Below are 23,789 nucleotides of genomic sequence, written 5' to 3' on the forward strand. Positions count from 1 at the left end.
GTAAGGAACACATTTGTCTCTGATGAGCTATACATTAATTATTTATCTGATATACAGCATCTGTTATGTCTCTTAAATTAGTGTGAGAGCATGAGAGAGAGAGAGAGAGAATTTATACTGCTTAGTTCTGGCCTCTACAAAACTATGGTATCACACAAACAAGCTTTACAGCGAGTATCAGGCACTAAAAAATCGGAATGAAAAATGCGGCGAATTAGGCTACTCTTCAGAGCCGACATGAGGCTTCATGTGAATGTTTTGACAGACTGTACAGTTAATTCCCCTAAAGGTGTGTGAGTCACTGCAAATATTATAACAACTGTAGTTACCTCGACGTTGTGTCGAACCGACAGATGGGGTTTGACTTGAGAACCTATCATCTTCTGACTAGCTTTGAAAAGGCCAATGAAATTGGCGAATGAAATTTGCATGCCGGACTCTGCCCCGGATATCCGGCGTGCTGCATTCATTTACCTTTTGTTCTTCGGAGCCTTCGATCTTATGATCAAATTCGGATCTACTGATCTTCAAAGACTGCTGGAATCTTACGACGTGGTGCAGCGGACACCGCACTGCCCCTTCCCCAACGCTCACGGCTGGATACGTGGTACCTCGAGTCTGAGCGCGGCTCCAAGCCGCGCCCGGCCCCTGTGCCATATTTCCCAGAAGTGCATGAGGAACTCAGTAAGACCTGGAACGCCCCCTTTTCAGCACGTTCCCGTCAAACTAGTTCCGTCGCCCTTACTTCCCTCGATGGTGGGGCAGCTAGAGGCTACGTCGATGTGCCCCAGGTGGAGCGTGCCATCGCGGTACATCTGTGCCCACAGACGGCGGCCACCTGGAGAGGTCGACATAGACTCCCGTCCAAAGCGTTCAGCATCTCTGGTGTCGAAGGCTTACACTGCTGCGGGCCAAGCTGCCTCCTCTCTCCACGCTATGGCCATCCTGCAGGTCCACCAGGCCAAGGCGTTGAAAGAGCTCCACGAGGGTAAGACCGACCCAGCGCTCATGCAGGAACTCTGCACCGCCACGAACCTCGCCCTACAGGCGACCAAGGTGACCGCCTGTAGGGCGAGGTTGGTGACAGGCCGAGGTTGGTGGCGGGCCCTGGGTCAGACGATGTCCACACTTGTGGTCCAGGAGAGACACCTCTGGCTGAACCTTGCACAGATGCGTGACGCCGAGAAAGTCCGCTTTCTCGACGCACCCATCTCGCAAGGGAGGCTGTTCGGCGATACTGTTGAGGACTTCTCCCAGCAGTTCTCGACAGTGAAGAAGCAGACGGAGGCTATCAAACACATCCTGCCCAGCCGCAACTCGGCCGCCTTCCGGCCGTCGAGATCCTGTACGGCGTAGAGACCATTACTCAGGCTAGGGCCCCTGCCACCAGGCGGCTGTACGCCTTTAAGTGGCGCCTCTTCTCGTCCTGGTGTTCTTCTTGAGCAGAAGACCCACGGAGTTGCTCGATCGGGAACGTGCTATCCTTCCTACAAGAGAGACTTGAGAGTAACCTCTCCCCTTCCACACTGAAAGTGTATGTAGCCGCCATTGCCGCTCATCACGAACCAGTTGCTGGTAAGTCTCTGGGACAGCACGACCTGGTCATTAGGTTCCTAAGGGGCGCGAGAAGGGTGAATCCGCCTTGTCCGCGCCCCATACCCTCTTGGGACCTTGATGTGGTCCTGGCGGGCCTCCAGAGGCCCCCTTCGAGCCCCTGGGAGATGCCGCTCTTTCTCATCTTACAATGAAGACGGCTCTCCTGATGGCGCTCGCCTCCATCAAGAGGGTAGGGGACCTACAAGCATTCGCCGTGTCCACGGATTGCCTAGAGTTTGGGCCTGGAGACTCTCACATTATCCTGAGACCCCGGCTATGTGCCCAAAGTTACCACCACTCCCTTTCGGGACCAGGTGGTGAACTTGCAGGCGCTCCCCACTGGGGAGGAAGACCCAACCCATCCGTGTTGTGTCCAGTATGCACACTGCGCCTTCTTGTGGTTCTTGGGTGAAGAATAAGCATTCCATCCATCACTAAGCACTTCCTGGTGGCAGGCTGGGCGGAGCAGCCCTGCCTCCTCAGGCAGGGTATCAACTGAGTTATCTAGCGTATGGCTCTAACCGGACCTAGTGCCCCACACGTAGTAAACCCCCAACAGGGTGGTTCCGTCTGATGTATGTTCATGGTCTGATTCCCAGGGTGGTAACCCATGACCTCCCCTAGGTGGGCCTCCACCTCTTGCGGTACTCCCTTACAGTCCGCACATTCCTCCCATGAGTTCTCCCCTGCCGGTGAGACCATGTTGGTGCTGAATTCCTCCCTACGGTAGGAAGTGGCCTCCGTAGCACGTTTCCTCAGCGAGGAAATAGCGCTTCCCCAGTGGCCCTCACGGTGCCGGGCGGTTTCTCGCCATTAGAGGAGGAAGGCCTCCGCCCGTGACGGCCGGTGGCAGGGGCTTCCCACCTTTTTCAAAAGCTCTGGGACCCCCTACCTCTCCACTGGATGGTTACAATTTCACGCTATCGCTCACGTCTGACACGCCCAGGCCAGTCAGCGTCGCTTCGCTAGAGATTGTGACACGGCACAGTGCCGCGGCGTTTTCGATAGGAACCCCATCTGTCGGTTCGACACAACGTCGAGCGACCGACAGAAAGGGAACGTCTTGGTTACGGATATAACCCCTGTTCCCTGATGGAGGGAACGAGACGTTGTGTCCTTCATGCCACAACGCTGACCGCCCGCTGCAGCAGTCGGGAAATGCTCTCAGGCTCCTCAGCCCAAAAGGTGAATGAATGCAGCACGCCGTCTCCCTTTTATACCCAGATATCCGGGGCAGAGTCCGGCATGCAAATTTCATTCGCCAATTTCATTGGCCTTTTCAAAGTTAGTCAGAAGATGATAGGTTCTCAAGTCAAACCCCATCTGTCGGTTCGACACAACGTCTCGTTCCCTCCATCAGGGAACAGAGGTTACATCCATAACCAAGACGCTTTCCAAACACACAGAAAATATTTCAAAAGTGCTTGTCACAATAAACATACAACTTTGTGTATGCAAATTCTGTGTGTTTAGCAGGAGAGGTGAAGGACACAGCACAGCTGAGAGAAAGCGAGAGAGATTATCAAGAATTCACTGACCTTTGGCTGGTATTCTGCTGATGACATCTGAAAGGAAAGTTCTCTATAAAGAACCGTTCTAACGTGTTGAAACGTCAAGAAGTGAGATAATGAGACAGGCCTGGGTCTGTCTGATCACAAAAGATGGATGACGTCTTTGGCTTTGGATAAACTTTATAGTGATCACTATTGACTACCATAGTATGAAAATTGCTTTATACATTTATTTTGTGATATTTTGAAGAATGCAGGAAAGAAAACAGTTCTGGGGCACTTTTGACAACCATTGTCATTTTTCCTACTATTGTAGTTAATGGTAGACAAGAACTGAATTATATATCATTCACAATTCAGTATCACGTTTTATTTTTATTCATATATGCAGTTTGTTAGTTTAAAGCCATTATTTTACAGAATAAAAATCAACATTATATACTACACATGAAAACATTTTGTTTTTCTATTTTTGTTATTGGGTCTGGTACCCATAGACCCAAGATATTAACAGCTTCAAGACAATCTGAAATTGGATTAGGGGTCCATTGGGATGAATTGTTTCAATTTAATGCTCCCAGACTTTTAGAGCTTAAGGACAGGTGTAGCAAAACCATGTTCAGCTCGACCATCTGTCACCTGTCAGCAAACTCAATCCGCTCAGGGACATGCTAAAATCAGACCCCTCCATATATAGTGCACATACACATTCCCAGAAACCACTTCTGAAGAGACTTTTTGGTATCATTGGGTTTTTTTCTCTGCCTGAAACCTAATATGAGATGATCTGTTAGAAAAAGCAGATGCTGAACAAAGATGTAAATGCTAAACGACCTGAGAAGCACACTTCACATTCAATACAGTGTTCAGAAATCAGAACAGACAGAAATGACTGAGAGAGTAAATGAGAAACAATGTATGTTGTAATTCTTAATATAGAGTTTCAACAAAAAATCTTTACTCATACTCATTATATAAAAGATGTAGAGAGGATGCTGATACAAACCCTAAACCTCTTATTCACTGACTGCAGTTTAAAACAATACAGTAGCACACTTAACCCTCGCCCACAGATCTCACTGCAGGGAGTGTGCACTGTTTGTGTGGGAAGATGGCTTTCCTTGAGGTGGGAGACTCAGATGTGAACTTCTTTACCCTAAAACTTTGAGTCATCAAGTTCTTGCCACCTGTAGTACCTCAGGGACACAAACACACAGGTGCTGCTCCAGGCAAAGACGTGTATATCTGACCTTACTCATACGCAACAAAACAAATACTCACAGCCATGATGAATCTGGTACTGGGAGCAAATTACAGTACATACAAACTTAGTACCAATGAACATTTTAAGGAATTTAAGAAAGACAACGACACCCAAAACTTTTTAGCCTGAGACAGCACGCCCACTGACAGCCTACTGTGCGTTCACTGAATGTCTTGTGAATTTTGCACACAAGCATGTTTTTAATTTTGCAAGCTCAAATGTAATTGGCTAGCTTTATGCTTTGCGAAAGTACACAGGTGTGTTGTTTAAATCGATCTGCTTGAAAACCAAGTCACCAGATACCAGTTTCATATGGTGAGTGAAAGAATTAATCTCTGAATTTGACATAACTTCATGTCATTGTATTTTTCTATTCATCCTCCTATGTATAAAACTCAAATATCACTTCACTTACTATAGGATTCAACTTTAACACAAAATGAGAAAATAATTCTTTCCACTGTTTCCCACTTATTTAGGTAATACTCCATGTTCATCTGATGCTTGCTGCAACAATAAAGCTAGAGCCAATCAATTTACAGGACGCTTTAGGCAGTGCCAAATGTGACTACATTTGCTTGGTGTTGTGATAGCTCGCCCCTCGCCTCCTCCCTCCCTCCCACTTTTAATCCCTTTATCCTACTGAATTAAAATAGTCAAAACTCTTCCCACTACAACCTTCAAGCTGCAGCTAATAAACTTCAAAACTGCTAACCTATACAGTAATTCTTACAGCTAACACCGTGTCTACACTGGATGCGACGCGATGCGACAAAAGACAATAGAACGCATTAGAACCCATTATAATTTTTTATTTGGTCCACACTGGATGCGGTGCGACGCGACAAAACAATACATTAGAACAAGCAGTGTCATGTCACGTCGCGCCAGTCGTGTCTGGTGTAGACACGGTGTAAATGTCAACTTTTTAACATCCTGGCCTAAACTTTGTCAAGCGAACGTGTACTTAAAAATGTCTCTCTATTTTTGCCACATTTCAATTTATGCTATCATTTCTGAACCAGTTCTTTCTAACCTTTTTATACCTTTTTTCACTACAAAGAACATTTTGTTAAAGGTTTTTTATAGCAGCATACAGCCAAAATGGTCCTTCTTTGGCATAATTTACCACAATTTAAAATAGCTTTGATGAGGTCCGAGAGCTTTCTGACTCTCCCCATAGACAACAATGTAACCGTCATTCAAAGTGCAGAAAGTGATTTAAGACATTGTTGAAATAGTCCATGTGACTCCCGTGGTTCAGCATAAAGTGACAAACAAACAAACAAAAATAACGAATTTATTCAACAATTTCCTGACTTCTGCGTCAGTCTCCAACGCGCGTTCGTTAGACCATCTTAATTTGTGTTAAGAAGATGAACGGAGGTCCTAGGGCTATCCTACGACTTCAGGGTGAGTCACTTTTCATTTTGGGATGGAGTACCTCATTAACTGCGAAGCACTTTAAGTTTTACATCCATTCACATTAATGATGTTAACACCATACAATGCACCACCAATTCAGTGATTTTAGTGGTCTTGACCAGTCTTGAAATAAAATCAAGACAGAGACCAAATGTAGTCGAGACCAGTCAGGGGTACTACAACACTAGGCAGCACCACCCACGCCAACAACTCACCGGACCAAAATCCATGTATATTACAGATTCAGTTTCACAGAAAAATCAGTGTGGACAAAAAATCCCCTCGCCATTGGAATGTTGTGTCAAGTCTGATCAGGACACATCATCATGGGATCCTAAAATCGACCCATACTTGACAACCTAGAAATAACTCTCACAGGATTAAACTGAACTGTCATGTACTGACAGAGAATGTGAAAAAATAGCGCGGAAACATGCTGAATCCTACTGTACATCTGAAACTACACACAGATGGTCGGATGTACATTTACAATCTATTGATACGGAAAGATGGTAATTATTCATTATAAACTGCTAAATATTGCAAACACACACTACTGTACGCACAGACACTTCTAATGCAGAATCCCAGCAGGCATTATATCAGACATATCATACAAACAACTGCTCATGACCATGTTTATAAATAAAACTGCACATTTAAGCAGACAGCAGGATACAGACCAGCGGTCTATAAATACAAATGTCAGCTGGGTCAAATCCTTCTGTCGCTCCACTTCCCCCTGTGATTTATATCGGGACCTGAAGATATTTGAGCTTTATTGGAGTATGCTCATTCATCCGTTTGGCATGCTGCTAAATGTGACGCTTGAGAAATAAGGGTAATAAAGCTAAGCGGAGGCATCTGAAGTGAGCAGCGAGGGGGTGGGGTACAACGTTGATGGGTAATAGAGGCTGGAGAGAGAAAACTTCTGGTACCAGTAGAGACGTTCAGAGTTTGTTTACTGGTTCTAGCGCTCCCTCTAAGCTAACCAACATTAAACATAAGAGCGGTTTTTTTGCAGACACATTAACTTGAGTGATTTAGCTGTTGGGTGCCCAGTGAAGTGGCCTCTCCTGTCCTCTGTAATTACAATTAGCATAAAAAGATAAAATGCAGCACGCAATCTTCTCACTTCACCTTTCTGACTCCTCCCTAGGGGCTACAGAATGAAACCGGGACAAACAATCCAAGCAGATGTAATTGTGTTTTTATGGCGAGATTGTCTAAGACATAAGAGGAATGTTGTGTGGATGGATACACTCTACTTTTATCTACGTTCTTCGAGTCGGGAACAGAGAAGAGCAGCCAATTCATTCTGCTGGTGCAAACAGATATAAAACTAACCAAGATTTGATTTATTTCATCTCCAGGAAAAACCTGAGCTGTTTAAGACAGCCAGAGAACCAATGAGCTCGGGAGTAAATGATGTTCTGCTTAACAAACAGATTCTTACCATCAGTAACTTGCGACCCCTGAGAAGTGCTGGGCTGCTGAGGTTAATCCTCAAGGTTACGGTTCGGTTGCGTCTCTGCATTCTGTAAACGTTGCATTTGTGTCCCCTGTGATGGAACATCTGGGGCAGGATGTCGTGGTTGCAGACCAATGGGATTCATCAGGCCCATCTCTCTATTTGAAGCCCAATCCGTCCTGCTGGTCCTGGAAACAACACACATCACCACAGCAGGATGAGTGACAGATACACAGAGTGTTGCAACAGCATCACACCGTTTTAGGTGATTCTGGTCTGATCTGATATGACGGAGATTTAAATGCTGCACTGTGCCGGAGGAGCTTAAGATTGCACAAGACATGTGTTTGGTCAAGGTAAATCTTTTCTGGTAAATCTTTATTTTAATTTTAGATTTGTTAAGTGAAGATGCGTTACATTTAAGTATGCATTTGCAGGTGTCTACTAAGCAGATATATTAGATAAATTAGCAGATTTATTTACTTAGCGTTTATTTGAAGAGATAAATGAGAATAGTGCAAGCAGAAGTGACCCATCCAAGGGAGAAAACCATATTGTACCAAGCCAAACAATGCATTCCCCATTTATCTGCAGATATGGTTAAATGCAATAGCAAAAAAAAAAACATTGAGCTGTAAAGAATATAAGTTTGCAAATAATAATTTGATAAATAATAAATAAATAATTTATTTCAACAAAGGTCCAGGAATCTGATTCTGTACCTAATTATGGTAATGTATTACTTCTGCTTTACATCAGATTTTCCTTGATCTTTTGAGATAAGTATTAATTGTGCTATAAGTCTTCCTGACCAGATTGAAAATAATATATTTAAATCAAGCTATTAAAATAAAATAAAAAGTCTAAAAAATGTCTTTCATGTTGTTTATTCTCTCCCTTGCTTACTTCAGCTTTAATTCTCCTAGTAACATGGCCTTGTAAACTATCAGTACTGTTCTAGCGTGTTGACGAAACGTTATAAGCTCTCCTACTTGTCGCTTTGGATAAAAGCGTCTGCCAAATAAATAAATGTAAATGTGTAAAAGCAAGGGGGTCAAGATTTGGCTGCAATGTCCAAGTTACTGGGAGACGCTATAACTACATTAAGGAGACAAAAATCATCTTTCTATTCAAATACATCATTACATAAAAACACCAAAGCAGCATATAAATCACAAATATTTCATTATGTTACAGTAGATGTTTTGACAGTGACAGATTTTTTGTAAAGCCCTTAAAAGCATAAAATGGATTTATATATTTCCCTGTATGCTGTCTCTCACATCACCCCACAGGATAGTCACTATTGAGAGGCTTGGGACTGTGTGTATTCGTGTGGTGCCATCTGCCAGCATTCTCACCACGTCAGAATGTCATTTTTCTGTAGCTCCACAATGATTAGTCACATGCCATCGACAGCTTGTGTAAACGGCTCAAAAAAACTGTATTTGGAAAGTGAGCGCCCATGAGCAAAGATAGCAGAATTCAAATTTGTTTTATGAACCGGTCACACTGCAAACCATGCAAAAAGCCTGTTTTTGAAGGATGGGGCGCTTACAAAACTATATTTTACCTGACAGCAAAGCAGTAGCTTGTGACTAAATATGCAGCACAGGTCTGTTTACTATTTCACATGCAAAAAAGGTTGACATATGGGTCATGAGTTAAAAACATAAAATCAGACAAATGTGCACAGATAAAAATAAATAAATCTGAAAATATTGTTTTGACATGGAGTGGACATTATTTAGTAAATATCATACAAGTTCTTTAAATAAAAATTAAATAAAAGTGAAAGGAAATGGGCGCTCATCAAGGGGTTTGGGGTTGGACTATACAGAGGGTCAAGTCTGTTATTTTTTTGTGACAGCCTGTATATTTTGTCAGACCAAAATACCATGAAAGAAAAGCATCGCTAGATTGATGACAGTGTACAAGTCACAATTAGGATCAGTTTGCATGTGCCTAATCACATGATGTCAGCAGTCTTTTGTTGTGCCCTTCCACTCAGCACCGTGCTCCTGTCATGAGTCTTGATCTGGGCTGGCAATAGGAGGGCCGAGGGTTGGTTGATCTAGGGGAAATGGAACACATCAGTGAGTCTTTATTCAAAGAAAAAAGAAAAGCAAATCGTTGCCGTACAAATCTGACTGAACAAATCTTCAAAACTGCTACTTTACAGGAAATTAAAAACACTGCATTTTTTTCAGTAAATAAGCACTGTGTTGTCAAAGTTGACTCACTCTTTTAAATTTGTTTCTATTGGTTAAATATTTGCAAAACCCAAAGACAAGCATGAAGGTGACCAAAAAAATGATTTATGAGAAAAAATAAAAGTCATGAAAAATGGAGGTACAACGTTTCTGCCTGACAGCAACAAAATGCTCAATTGACCTGTTACTATTCCCACATAATCCCACATAATGAAGCGCTATTAATTAAATGGTGCTGAGAACTTTAAATACTCAAAGCAATAAAAAAGTTTAATTTGGTTTGGGTAAACACTCCTTTAGGGCACAGCATAGGCTAAACAAAGCTGCTGGTTTTAAATCGATGCAAAAATACAGGTGCTGTCAAAAAAAAGTATGTTCACACTCACCCTATCCTCTCTCCGCTCCTCCTCCTGCGAATTCCACCCCTCAACTATTATTGATGGTGAACGTGGTCTCTGAGGGTTGACAAGAGCTGTCGCCATTTACATCACTGTACTCATACATTTCCGCACAGACAGAGAGAAAGAAAGAAGGTGAGAAGTGCCTGCAAGGCTCAAGGACAATACCATACTCTGTAAAAAAATTAAATTAGAAAAAGATCAACCTTATACTTTATAATTCTATAAAGAATAGTGGTATAAGTATAAAACAAGTTTTCATTCTGAGGTGGGACTAAATTAATCAGAGAGATTTAATAACTCTCTTTTTGTTTACAACAAGAATGTACCATGAGCTATGGTTTCAATTTTCCAGTTCATAGGGGTTAAATACGGACAAATGATGTGTTGCCTGGAGTACGACATGTAAAACTTTAGGTTCAATGTAAGAAGAAGCTTTAAGCAAAGCACGCAGACAAGAGAAACCTCTCTCTTCAGCTGTGTCAGAGCTGCAGTCCGCTGACTGCTCATTTGCCTAGCTCAAAGAAACCCGCTCCGTTCCCCACGGACCCCTATGATGCATCTATGTGGCTCATTAGCATAGATCTGACAGTCCCATGGTTGCCGAGGCTGACATCCATTTCATCCAACCATACCGCAACACCTGTCTCAACCCAAGAGCTTCCAGAGATCTGTTACCTCCCAAAGGACCTGTCCAGCTCTTCTGTCTTGGCCCTATTTCCCTTCTACACTATTCTTATTTCTCTTTCTCTCTATGGAAGTCTGACTAATAGAGCAAAGCATCTCTGTGATTTCTGTTTAAAGAGTGAAGCAGGTCAAAGGGTCAATGAAAGTTGTGATGGATTTATATGCTGGATATCGAATTCCTCTTGATTTCTACAAATGTACTGTATAACAACCGTTGTTTCAAACAGGTGCTGGTATTTGATGCATATGAGGTAGGCTATGAAGGTCCAGCTGCTCAGGATGTTCTTAAACACAATCAATATATGTGCACTTTTAAATGGGGCTTTTTTCAACTCATCATAACAAGTGGGTGTTCACAGCATGAGACCAGATTGATTTCTGGACCCACTGGAGGGTAATTGCCAGTTTTGGCGGGATCGATTCTACGCATGTGGAGAGAAGCAAAACGTATAGATGGTTTCATCGGACATTGGGTCCAAGTGTAACATAACAAAAAATTATAAGGATAGTTCAGCCAAAAATAAAAATTCCGTCATCATTTATTCACCCTATTATTCACCCATTAAAAATTATTTAACACAAAAGAAGAATTTTTGAGAAATACTGGTTTAGTGTCCATACAATGGAGGTCAAAGGGGGCATTGTTGTTGGGACACCAACGTTCTTCAGAATATCTTCTTTTGTGTTCTGCAGAAAATGAAAGTCATACAGGTTTGGAATAAGGGTGAGTAATTGATGAAAATATTCACCATTGACACCAAAAACCTAATAAATCATCTAATGCAGAGGTGGGCCAAGTTTGTCCTCCAAACAAGCCTCAATGCATTACGAAATGTTGTAATACCTTAACTGTGTGTGTAGTGGGTCATTAAGATTTCAAGAAGACGTGTGTGTGTGTGTGTGTGTGCGTGCGCGTCCGTGTGTGTGTCTATGTCTATGTGTGTTAGTACGTGTGCATATTGTGTTTGTGGGGTGTTTTGTATGTGGGTATGTCTGTCTTCTATGTTTTCAACTTTTTCTTGTTTTTGCAAGTACAACTTTAATTGTTTTGCTTATAGTCAATATGTCTCATGTACAGCTGCTTTGTAACAATGAAAATTGTAAAAAGCGCTATATAAATAAAGTTGAGTTGTGGTGCATCCAAACTAAACAGCTGCTATTATAATCAATGAAGTTGTCTTAGTACCTGAACATTCTGAGATGACATTCAGCTTGTATGACACTACCGGTTTAAACAGACTCATGCTGAAGTGGAATGATACACAACTGGATGTCTGAAGTACACACTTAATTGTCAAAATACTTGTCTGTTTTACAATTTACTACCTGGCAAACATCTTTTTACTGAAATTTTTTCCTTTGAAACTCTGCTTGTGCTTTGTATTTTTAAAATACATGCCACTTGATAGTTTATCTAATAAAATAACATTCATACATTTTAATGTACGGCTTAACAGTCCAATTATTTTTTTCAGGTCACTGTAGTATGACTTGGGGCACACTGTTACTTATCTTGCATACTATTTAGGACATTATGTAAATTGGGATGTAGAACATTACTTCATGCTTTCTATCAAGTGAATGTCAATCCTCTCCGGTAAGATTCAACCTGCAACCATTGTTTCTCTTCACAGAAGCAATTTGAGACTATTCTTCAACACATTAAATCATTTTGCTGCTTTTGTGACAGCTGAAGGATTAAAGCCAAAAAATAACAAAGACCGGACAATTATTTCCGTCGGGAATCCATTTGTCAATTTCTAAACAGAGATTAATAAAGCGCATCTGTCTGTACGGATTCATGATTTCAGAGTAAACCGGTCTGTCTATTGAACGTATATCTGAACTTTACAGAAAAAAAATACACCACAAAGTCTTAAAAACATGGGCGTGTATATTTATTTTGAGGTTTATTACAAGCGGAGACAGAATTCACACAGTTCAGTGATCACCATTATCACCACTGGTCATCAAATAAACCACAAATAAGGATGTGCCTGTGGACTTGTGTGTGGTGCATTTTTCTACTTTCCATAATTAGCAAACAGTCTGTTTTAATGAAGTGAGTGTGTGTTTTGTTTACACACTATTTGTGCCTTAATGTGGGCTTTCTGTATCCACAGTAACCTTGATAATAATTATGACAAACCTGCAGAACAGAAACATTCACAACCAAGTTGCAAATTATACAGTCAGATATAGTGGAGAGCAATGGTCTTTGAAGTGAATTAATTAGAGTCTTTCTCTAACAAAAGCCAAACTATTGCGCAGAAAAATGTTATTTGAAAGGTATTTGGGAGGAAGTAATGAATGTTATTGATTTATATAAACTAAAATTTTTGCGGATCTCAATCAGAAAACAAAATGCAGATGGGCAAAGCAGCTAGGTTCAAAAGTAGACCATTTCTGAACAATCAAATCGTTTTATGCAAGCACAAACACAACCCTGTGCTACCACACATGCCTGTCGGCATACACATCATTTCCATACACCATCCATCACACTTGTTTTATCATAGTTTCTACATTCTTCATATTTTGGGACAATTCAATTTCCTTTGCTGACTCATATACAGTATGATGTGCTCATTATAAGAGGGCAAATTTTAGAAATGGGTTTCTTCAATTTTTTTTAAATCAAATTCAGACCACAGCACTTTTGGTCTATAGTGCAAAACAATAAAACTTAAAAACTCCTAAATGTGATTTTCTGAGCGAAGAAAATTATTTATACAAAAAGAGGTAAGAGAGGTATTAAGGTACAGTATACTACAGGTGACTCTCACAGGTCTGCAGATGACCAGATCTCCTTTGTTGGTTCCTTAAGCAAGTCCAAGCCCTGCTTCAGGCAGCCAGCAAGCAGAATTTATACTGACGTGTCTCCTCTGGTCTGGGGCCATTGGATACACCACATCAAACACCCTCTGAAACACACAAAACACACCAGACACTTGTTTAAACTGACCCACAGTACTGTAGTTTCACTCACTGTATCAATCACCTGCACCTCCCATCATCCTCTCAAGCAGAGACGTGTCAGATCTGACAGAGGAGAAACTGTGAAGTCAAACCTCTCTCTTCAAACTTCTTTCTTTCTTTGCAAACCATTCACTCGTCCCTGTCGGTCAGCCCTGGGATACTACTTACTCTCCACTGGCCCAGGGAAACAGAAGCAAAAAACTGAGAAAATAGGACAAGCTCATGTCTGCCAGGGAGAGAGAAAGCGGTTTCATTCATCTGCAGATGAATGATCAAAAGACAAGTTTCTCTCTCTCCTTGCTAGACAGTGAAAATTTAGGACAAGGATAAAAGCCGGAAAGGCTGGCAGCATAAATTGTGTCGTTTAGGGAGTAGAGCGCTTGTTGCTGTAACGGTGGCTCTCCCTTAACACCCTAGATCTGTTTTATAGCAATAATGTAAAAGAATACAAGTTGGGCGCCAGGTGGACTTAAATCCACCAATTGTGTATATCAGTGATGTAAGGGTAACTCTTAATATAACCCAGCTTAGCTCTTACCACCAATTACATAAAAAGATAAAATTATTGCACAAACACAGATTTCAGTATTAAACATCAAATGTATCGTTTACTTGGGTTTTTGTTTCACTTCAAAAAAAAAATCAATTCACACTTTTCACGTCTCCATAATCAACATCAAAACAATAATCACGAAACTCAAATAGGGAAAAACTAAATCAATTGAATTCCCAATCAAAAGAAATGTATGACGTATTACTGTCCCTCCAAATTATCAAGCAATAACACAAACAAAAATGATAGCTAAACACGGTTGATAGAAAGCGCATATGATGTGTTTGTAGGTGTAGGGGTATTCGATGTGTTTGTGTATGAAGTGTGATGGAGAAAAACCTCTTAGGTCAGGGGAAGAAGAGTTTAGAACAAGTACCTCGGGGACCTGGACTTTTGAGCTTTCCAGCACGAGTGCCACACAGCAGACGATGTCTGAGAGTCCCGCAACTTCTTACATCCGTAAGTAATCCATTTGCAAGTCCGATCAGCGGATAACACGCCGAATCCAAGCAAAACATGTCTTTGGAGCTTTCCAGCACGAGTGCCACACAGCAGACAATGTCTGAGAGTCCCGCAACTTCTTACATCCGTAAGTAATCCATTTGCAAGTCTGATCACCGAATAACACGCAGACTAGTTCCCCATGTGTTGGCATTCGTGACGCTCAGACTTCTCACACGCTGTGGCAAAAACGTCCTCTTTCTGGCATACAAAAAAACCCTTTACCACCCAACTCATTACTCCTCTCTCCCACACTTCTCTCTGACTTACTTCCGGTATGCCGTTTAAATACACTTCCACTTCCAGGTTAATTGGTGACATGACTGAAACCTAGGCGGTGGTATACAGTCATCGTCACATTTCCCCCCCAGAGAAAAACACCCCCTAGGTTGAAAAAAGTTTAGCTACACTTCAAAGTCCAAGAATTTGGTCTCATCATCTGATGTCTCTTGGAAGATTTCCTGAAGTCTTTGCTTCCCATACATTTCCATGTCATTGGCTGTGGGATAGCAAGGTTTTAGATTTACGACGTGCGTTGTTCTGACATCTTCCCCAGTGGTCTCCAAAGCTACTTGATAATTTACTGGACCCAATTGCCTGATGACTCTGTAGGGCCCTTTCCATTTGGGGGCAAGCTTTGCACTAAAGTTGTGTTGAGCACTGGACTGTGGGAAATTCCTTAGCCAGACACGAGCTTGTTCTTTGAAGATCAATTCACGTCGGTTTTTGTTGTAGTTTCTGAGTTGGCGTTTTTTGGCTTGGGCACAATTTTCTTTTGCTCTCTCTTGCAGTTGGGCTATGTGGCTTACTACATCATAAGGTGGGTCACAGGGTGAAAGATCCCTTTTCTGACTTTTGAGCAGTTTGTCTAATGGTCCTTGAAGCTTCCGACCCAGTTGACGTTCCGCTAGTGACATCCCGATACTTTCTTGGAGTGATGAATTTAGAGCAAAGCGGAGCTCAGGTAGGAATTGGTCCCATTTTTTGTGGTTTCCATCAAGCTAAGAGGCGATCATACACTTGAGGGTGCGATTAATTCTCTCGGTCATGTTAGTTTGGGGGTGATATGCAGTTGTCAGTTTTTGTGTAATATTCCACTGTGCACATAGTTCCTTGAAAAGTGATGAAACAAATTGGGTTCCTCGATCTGACAGGAGGTAGTCTGGCACACCCCAACGGATAATAATGTCTTTCCGTAGCAATGGACTGGGCACCTGCTTTACGCATGGGGAACATTTCAACCCAGCGTGAGAAATAGTCCACACAAACTAAAAGGTATTCTTGGCGGTGTGGACTGCTGCTCGGTAACGGTCCCATGATGTCCACTCCTAACATTTCATTAGGCCTGGGTGTTGTTATGGCTTGCAATTTACCAGCAGGTTTTCGATTTTCAAACTTGTGTTTTTGACACTTGACACAGCACTTGACATAATTCTTAACATCAGTCCACATTTTTGGCCAGTAGACTACATTCTGTAGGCATTTGTAAGTTTTATAGATACCTCCGTGTCCACTCAACGGATGTGCATGGTAATGCTGTAGGATTGTAGGTATAAGTGTTTTGGGTAAGTACATTCTGTATAGAACTGGACCTTTTGGCAGTTGTGTCTTGATGTACAATATGTCCTTGACAATCTCGCACAATTCTGGGGCTTCATTCTCATTGTTTGCTATGGTTTTGAAGATCCTTTCAATCTCGGGGTCCTTATGTTGTTCTTCCCATAGGTTTACAGCTGTAATTGGAAAAGGAGTCTCACTTTCCTGGCTGGTAAAAACACTGCATGCTGATAAATTGGATATTCTAGAGAGGGCATCTGGGGCGGCATTCAATCTGCCCTTCCTGTACTCAACGATAAAGTCAAATTTTTGCAACCGTAGAGCCCATCGAATGAGCCAACTTGTGGTTTTGTTAGAGGTCATAACCCATAGAAGGGCAGAATGATCAGTCACTATGGTGAACAATCTATGCTCCAGATAATATTGCTATTTCTCGAGAGCCCAAACCACAGCCAGACATTCCTTCTCTGTAGCAGAATAGTTTATTATCTCTGCTTTGGTAAGAGTTCTGCTTGCATAAGGAATGACTTCTTCTGTCCCGTGTTCTTTTCTTTGGGTTAACACAGCTCCCAGACCGATGTCGCTGGCATTGGTCTGACCACTGAAATGTTTTCCCCTTCCTTTTCAGAGCATTAATGGGTTCCGTGATTTGTGAGAAGTTCGGAACGAACCGATGGTACCACCCAGCCAGTCCAAGGAACCGTTGTACCTCTTTGAGGTTTGTGGGTACTGGGTAAGCTCGAATGGCCTCAATTTGACTTGGGTCTGCCATGATTCCTTTGGTACTAACTACATGTCCCAGGAATGAAATCTCTTGAAGGCAGAATTTACTTTTTTTGAGGTTAATGGTCAATTCTGCGTTTTGTAGTCTTTGAAAGACAATTTGGAGGTCTTGTAAATGTTGAGTCAAGTTTTCAGAGAAAATGATTATATCATCGATGTAGACAAAGCACATCTTTCCACACAATTCTCCTAATACAGTCTCCATTAACCGCTGGAAGGTGGCAGGAGCGTTTTTACATCCAAATAGCATAATATTAAACTGAAAGAGTCCTATATGGGTGATGAAAGCAGTCATTGGTTTACTGGAAGGCTCCATGGCTACCTGCCAGTAACCACTATTGAGGTCTATAGTGGAGAAAATACCTGCACCGGCAAGGGATTCAAGGATTTCTGCAATGTGAGGAATGGGTTATGCGTCGCTTTGAGTTATGGCATTAAGCTTCCTGTAGTCAACGCAGAATCTCATACTACCATCCTTCTTGGGAACCAACACCACTGGGGAGGCCCAGCCTGAGCTTGATGGCTCCACAAGTCCTGCCTTTAGCATTTCTTCCAGTTGCTCTTTGACTAGAGTTTGTTTGCCAGGGGACCTCTGTTTAATAGGTACTTGCTGGTTTGTGTAGATGCAATTTAGCAGAACATCAGTTCGCCCCAGTTGGAGTGTACGTGTTGTGTGTTGCTCTCCAAGATTTCTTGCAAATGTTCTTTGCCTTTGAGAGATAGGGGGCATTATTCACAGCATTCTCAATCAAGACTTTTTCATTGGTGTTGTCACGAGTTGACAGTATGAGTTTAGGTTGTGGAGGGGGAATAGCGCTTAGCAAAGATAGGCTTTTAAGATTCTTGGCACTTCGTGCAGTATTTTTGGTTTGACCACTTGCAGGCACTGTGGCGTTTCCAGGTTGGAACAGATGATGTTCTTCTGGTTTTGACTTAAATGAATATTGTCCATCAATGACATTGAGTTGCATGCCACTGAAGAAGATGAAGTCTAATCCTAGGACCACTGAATAAGCAAGGGCTTTTGAGGGTGGGGGTTTGACAGCAATAGGCAGGGTGAATGCATGATCATAGAGGCAGATTTTTTGGTGTATCCATCCTCCAGGAATGTCTTCTTCTCCATTTGCCAGATACAAAGGTCCTAAAGTCCAAGGCTGCAAATTCTTCGCAGGGGTAAGTTTTTTCCACAAATTCTCGTGAATCATCGTGTAACTTACTCCTGTGTCTACTATAGCTTTTCCTGACCAACTGCTGATGCAGACCGGGACAACTAATTGAGGTGGGACGATAGGAGAGTGAGTAGCAGCTGGTAAAGAGCTTGAATTTTTGGTCTTTGTTGGTTTAGGTTTAGCGGTAGCAGTGACAGCAGTGTTGGAAGTCTGATGTCCAGGTCTAGAGTTTGGAAAAGACCTTTTATTTCCAGATGGGTGGTTATCCGGCCGGTTAGAAGGGGCTGCATAATGAGGACAATTCCCTTGAGCATGGTGACCCTTACATCTCCAGCAACATACAGAAGGCACATTGTGATCAAATCTGTTTGGAGACTTGGATGACCTATCTGGAATTGTTTTCCGATTTTGGCCTGATGCATACTGCAATTGCTGATCGTAGTCTTTTTCTAGTTGATGACCCAATTTTACAAGGTCCTCCACTGCACTAACGCGGCTACGTAACTGACTGGCGAGGTGTGGTTTTACATTCTTGAGTACCATCTTCACTATCTCTGCTTTTGTTAGGGTTGACTTCCACCTTTTGCACACTGCTCTGTAAGTGAAAGCAAAATACCGAATTGGCTCATTTTCCCCTTGTGTTCGGGTACGAACTCGTTCTGCTAATTCATCTTCATAGTCCTCTGACAAAAAGGCTGAACGAAATGCTGTTTCAAATTCATTCCAAGTATTTATGGATGACCGAGCGACTTCCCACCAGTCTCTTGCTGTGTCATGCAGGACAGTACGAAAAGTTGCCATCATATCAGCATCTGACAAAGGATGCAAAGCTAAGAAGTCCTGACACTTTGCCAAAAATAGTAAAGGGTCTCTATCATCAGTTGGTTTTCCAAAAGTAGGAAAAACTACCTTCAGATGATCACTTTTTATAGTAGAAGAGTGTAATTGGGCAGTGGTACCAGGTACACGATCAGCAGCAGTAGTAGGCAAATGGGCAACAGGAGTGAGTTGAACAGAGCTTGGCTTAGATGACATTATAACTTTTTGCATGTTTGCAAGGGCTTTTTCTTGAGCGTGAAAATTGTTCTTCATTTCACCTTGAAATTCTGTTATCTTATTGAATACCTCATCCATTTTTAGGTTGCCTCTGTAAACTTCTGCCGAGAGCTGCTCTTGTTCTTTTTGATGAATCTGTCGAGTGGTTTTGATCTCTTGTTGCAACTCTTCTTGAAGCTGTTCGATCATAAAGCGCAAAACATTACTCAAGGTTGTATCAGTGTTCTGCAGTGACTCTGATAGTAATACTCTCATGGCTTTCATTAATTGATCAGCTTCTGTATCCTTTTGTTCCCTCTGTTGTTTAACGGCCGTGAAAGTGGTGAGAATTTGCTGATGATTAGCCTCCATTTCCGAAGTAAGAGCATTCAGTTGTCCACTATAGTTAGACTTGACCTGTTTTAATTCATTGTTAATTTCACTCATGGTCTTTTAGGTCTGACATTGCAATAAATAATCCAAATTCCCTTGTACCCGAGTTGTAAGATTATACACTTCTTTTCCAGGTGTAGCTAATAAATTAGGCTGGAAGACAGGCAAATCATATTGCATTCCTGAGGAGGTTACTGAGGTTTAATCAGATGTACACAATTGCATGCGGTCAGGGTCACTTTACTGCTCCGAAGCTCGATCTTGAACCGGAAGGCTACCCTCCCGAAGACTACCATCTAGTGGCATGGAAGCAAAACGGACATAAGATCCGTGTTGTGGCCTGGGTTGCATTGCAGTTGAAGAGCAAAAAGTTAAATCACACTGTGGTTGTTTTATATTTTGCAATCTTTCGAGTCCTGGGAGTCCACCAGGTGTGGAAATATCAGGAGAGGAATCAATATCCACCATAGGGGATTGTGAAGGGGGATGTGTGGCCATTGGGGTGGTTTATGTTTAAGATGTGTGTGGGTGTGTGTATGTGTATATCAGGAAATGAGTACTGCTGAAAAACAAACACTGTTACCCCAATATTTGTAGTATTCAAAGTAGATCACTTAAGGTGCACCACATCACCAACAACTCATACAAAAAAACAGAAAAACCTCTTAGGTCAGGGGAAGAAGAGTTTAGAACAAGTACCTCGGGGACCAGCACGAGCGCAACACAGCAGACGATGTCTGAAAGTCCCGCAACTTCTTACATCCGTAAGTAATCCATTTGCAAGTCCGATCAGCGGATAACACGCCGAATCCAAGCAAAACGTGTCTTTGGAGCTTTCCAGCACAAGCGCAACACAGCAGACGATGTCTGAGAGTCCCACAACTTCTTACATCCGTAAGTAATCCATTTGCAAGTCCGATCAGCAGATAACACGCCGAATCCAAGCAAAACATGTCTTTGGAGCTTTCCAGCACGAGCGCCACACAGCAGACAATGTCTGAGAGTCCCGCAACTTCTTACATCCGTAAGTAATCCATTTGCAAGTCCGATCACCGGATAACACGCAGACTAGTTCCCCATGTGTTGGCGTTCGTGACGCTCAGACTTCTCACACGCTGTGGCAAAAACGTCCTCTTTCTGGCATACAAAAAAAACCTTTACCACCCAACTCATTACTCCTCTCTCCCACACTTCTCTCTGACTTCCGGTATGCCGTTTAAATACACTTCCACTTCCAGGTTAATTGGTGACATGACTGAAACCTAGGCGGTGGTATACAGTCATCGTCACATTGCATGTGCTGTATATCTGAGTGACTACAACTGAACGATTATGAGTTGTGTGCATGTGGGGTTTATCAGTGACGATGTCATCATTCAGGCTCCTCTGAACGTGTGAATGTGTGCAGTTTGTTCTATGAATTAATTATTAAACCGGCCGTAATATGTTGTTTATTATTTTTGGTCAAAACATTTCCAAAAGAAGTATCAAGTCTGGTGTCACCACAAAACATTGTGGAAGTAAAGTGTCAACAATTTCCGCTCGCCACTCAATGTACTGCTTACTCCAGGTTTACTGGTGAAAAAACCCTGTTCTGAGCACCAGAAAACAAAGTTGATCAGACTTTTAAAAAATGCCAAGACAAGTGATGAAATCTGTGATGCATCTCTGTTCCTTTACTAAATATCAGCACTCCTGGAATGTCAACTCTAAGACTGGGGCTGTTTCTCAATGTGCGTTCTTGTCTGTACTTGTGAACTTGTGAAACATCATCAGTAACAGCCCAAGTACTGTTCCAGTTCAAAGTTCACATCTACAGTGCGTGCATAATTATTAGGTACATTAATTTTCTGATCATATTTTTTTCCAGGCACATTTGACCAATTCCTAACCACATCAGTCTTAATAATTACAATGAATTGTGTATTTCATCATTTATAAGTGATATATAATAGTTAGCAAATGCTTGAAGTGAAAGACGCTTTATATTTAGGTGTGCAGAATTATTAGGTACCATTTCTTTTACAGGTATAATAAGTCAAAAGAGACATTTAATATACACAGAAAAGTCAAAAAATATTTAATGCCCATTATAAAATGGGCAAAAACGCTGTATTTTCCACATACCGTGTATGTTCTGTGATTGGTCAGTTAACCAGTGCGTAGTGGTTGGTCGAATACTGCAAGCGTGTGACGGAAATGTAATGCTTCTTACCATATTTGGAACATCATGTTCCCAAGCAATTGTACTCACAGGTGATAAAATGTCATCGGTACTTTCCTCATCAATTCGAGCCCGAATCTGATCCGGAAAATGAAGATGATCAAGCCGATACAACAACTTTGCCAGCGCGACTTGAGCAGGATGTAAAGGATTGGTAAGGTTTTTAAAAAATATATTATGTTAAATAGTTAAAAACTATAGCTAACTGTTTTACCTTTTATATACGACGTTATAAAGATTTGCCGTTAGTGATCAACCAGTGTTACGCCACGTCTCGTCGCGGCTCAACAAAGACAATAAACCACATTATAAACACGACATTTGTTGCCTCTAGTTGGAACATAATTACTGATTATTAGGACTTATGTTGTCTTTTTTCATGCTGCGACAAACTCAACTCACGTTTGTTAGTCTGTAACAAAGTTTTTTACAATGGAAATATACTCACAGGCTGCGAATCTGAAGCACCAGACTGTCCTTGCGAAGTTGTAATGGTTGGAATTGCCCCACTTTTTAACAAAAGCTTTCGTGCACAGCCAGCCTTGATCTCTCCCAGGTTCATGAATCAATCATCTGTGAAATGCGCTGCACACACTTGAATATTCGGATTGTACTGTTCTGGAACAGTATTGTAAATATAATGTAACCATTCGTTTTTTAGTTGTCTCATCTTTTGGAAGGGCAAACAAAGAGGCTTTCTTTTCGCAACGAAACACACAGCGTCTCCACGACATAGCTGCGGCGGCGACGATACAATGAGATTAACAAATACACCCACCTTACTTGCATATAGATTTGTGCGGTCTTAGTCAAGTCATACCACGAAAAGACGTAGATTCGTGGGGGTGTGGTTACATGAGGCGTTTCAGGCAGGTCTGGGTGAGCATTCGCTTTTAGATAGAATGCATATTTTGTTCCAACACTTTAATTTTTGCAATTTTACATGTCTAATACATGCATGGGCAACTTACAACACACCAAAGACACAGAAAAACACGTATTCGCGCCATATGACCACTTTAAATACCCTAAATTAACTAAGGCATAGTCCTGACTTAGGCTAAGCCTTGTCTATGAAACCGGGCCTAGATGGCACACAATTAATTCAATTAATTCAGCTAATAGGCAAACACTCAAATTATACTGTTGTATTCATTCAGAAACTGTCAACAACATTTAACATAATATGATAGAACATAGCATTACATGAACTAATAAATATACAGTACCTGCTGTGATTGAGAACAAATGGCCATAAAAGCGGAAAACAAAATCTCTAAGCTCAGTGCCAAAAGTGGTGTTGCTATGGCTACAACTGAAATCAGGCGCCTTGTGGGGATGCTTCTATGGCAAATGTATACAGCGGTTAATATGCATTTTGCAACCATTCACCTTTTTCTTGGAGTATAGATTGTGCCATGATTCAAAGCAGAGGCTTGACGTTGTTTTCCGGACAAAATCTTTTTATAGGCATGTTGTTTAACAATTCATTAAACTGCAATAAATTAGCTTTAATGTTCACGTAGCAGCTATAAGTACTACAAATATATGAAAGGTCAGTTTACACTATCTCTCTCCTGTGTTTTTGGAGTTGAGCTTAAATACACTGCCTACAGGAACCACAATGCAGAACACATACACAACACATGCCACATATAAATAGACACTCAGTATTTAAATGCACTTTTTTTTTAAGTTCATTAAAATTAAACTTTAAATTTATATGCAATGTGACCAATTCGTTGACTCATGCAAAATAGTAATGTTGCAATGAAAATACCTCCAAAGGCCTGCATACATACAGAACTGTGCAAAAGTCTTATGCACATTAGTATTTTCATCCAAGTAAAATGGTTTTAGGCCAGTTATTTACATCTTTTGCTGTAGTGTGTCATTAGTAAATATCAGTTTACATTTTTAAACACCCCTTTTGCCATTATTTGTAGTAACAAACTTAATCCAAAAGAATGGTGGCAATGTTTCAAAGACGATAGAAGAAGCTTACCTGCAAAGCTGCAGTACTGTGAAGT

The 23,789-nt window shown here is 41.6% G+C and overlaps 1 protein-coding gene across 2 annotated transcripts in view; it reads right to left on the bottom strand.

Annotated features, from left to right (window-relative positions):
• The window catches only part of chrm4a (cholinergic receptor, muscarinic 4a), an 83,780-nt gene extending 62,561 nt beyond the window's left edge, over positions 1-21,219 (bottom strand). For both annotated transcript variants that reach the window (XR_008963531.1, XR_008963534.1), the window contains exons 1-4: positions 13,352-21,219; positions 9,867-9,970; positions 9,241-9,341; positions 7,253-7,455 (exon numbers count right to left, since the gene is read on the bottom strand). The gene's annotated coding sequence lies outside the window, so the exon portion shown is untranslated. The remainder of the gene's footprint in view (positions 1-7,252; positions 7,456-9,240; positions 9,342-9,866; positions 9,971-13,351) is intronic.
• Positions 21,220-23,789: the final 2,570 nt, after the last annotated feature.

This window comes from Triplophysa rosa, linkage group LG1 (assembly GCF_024868665.1).
Source record: "Triplophysa rosa linkage group LG1, Trosa_1v2, whole genome shotgun sequence".
Lineage (NCBI taxonomy): Eukaryota > Metazoa > Chordata > Actinopteri > Cypriniformes > Nemacheilidae > Triplophysa > Triplophysa rosa.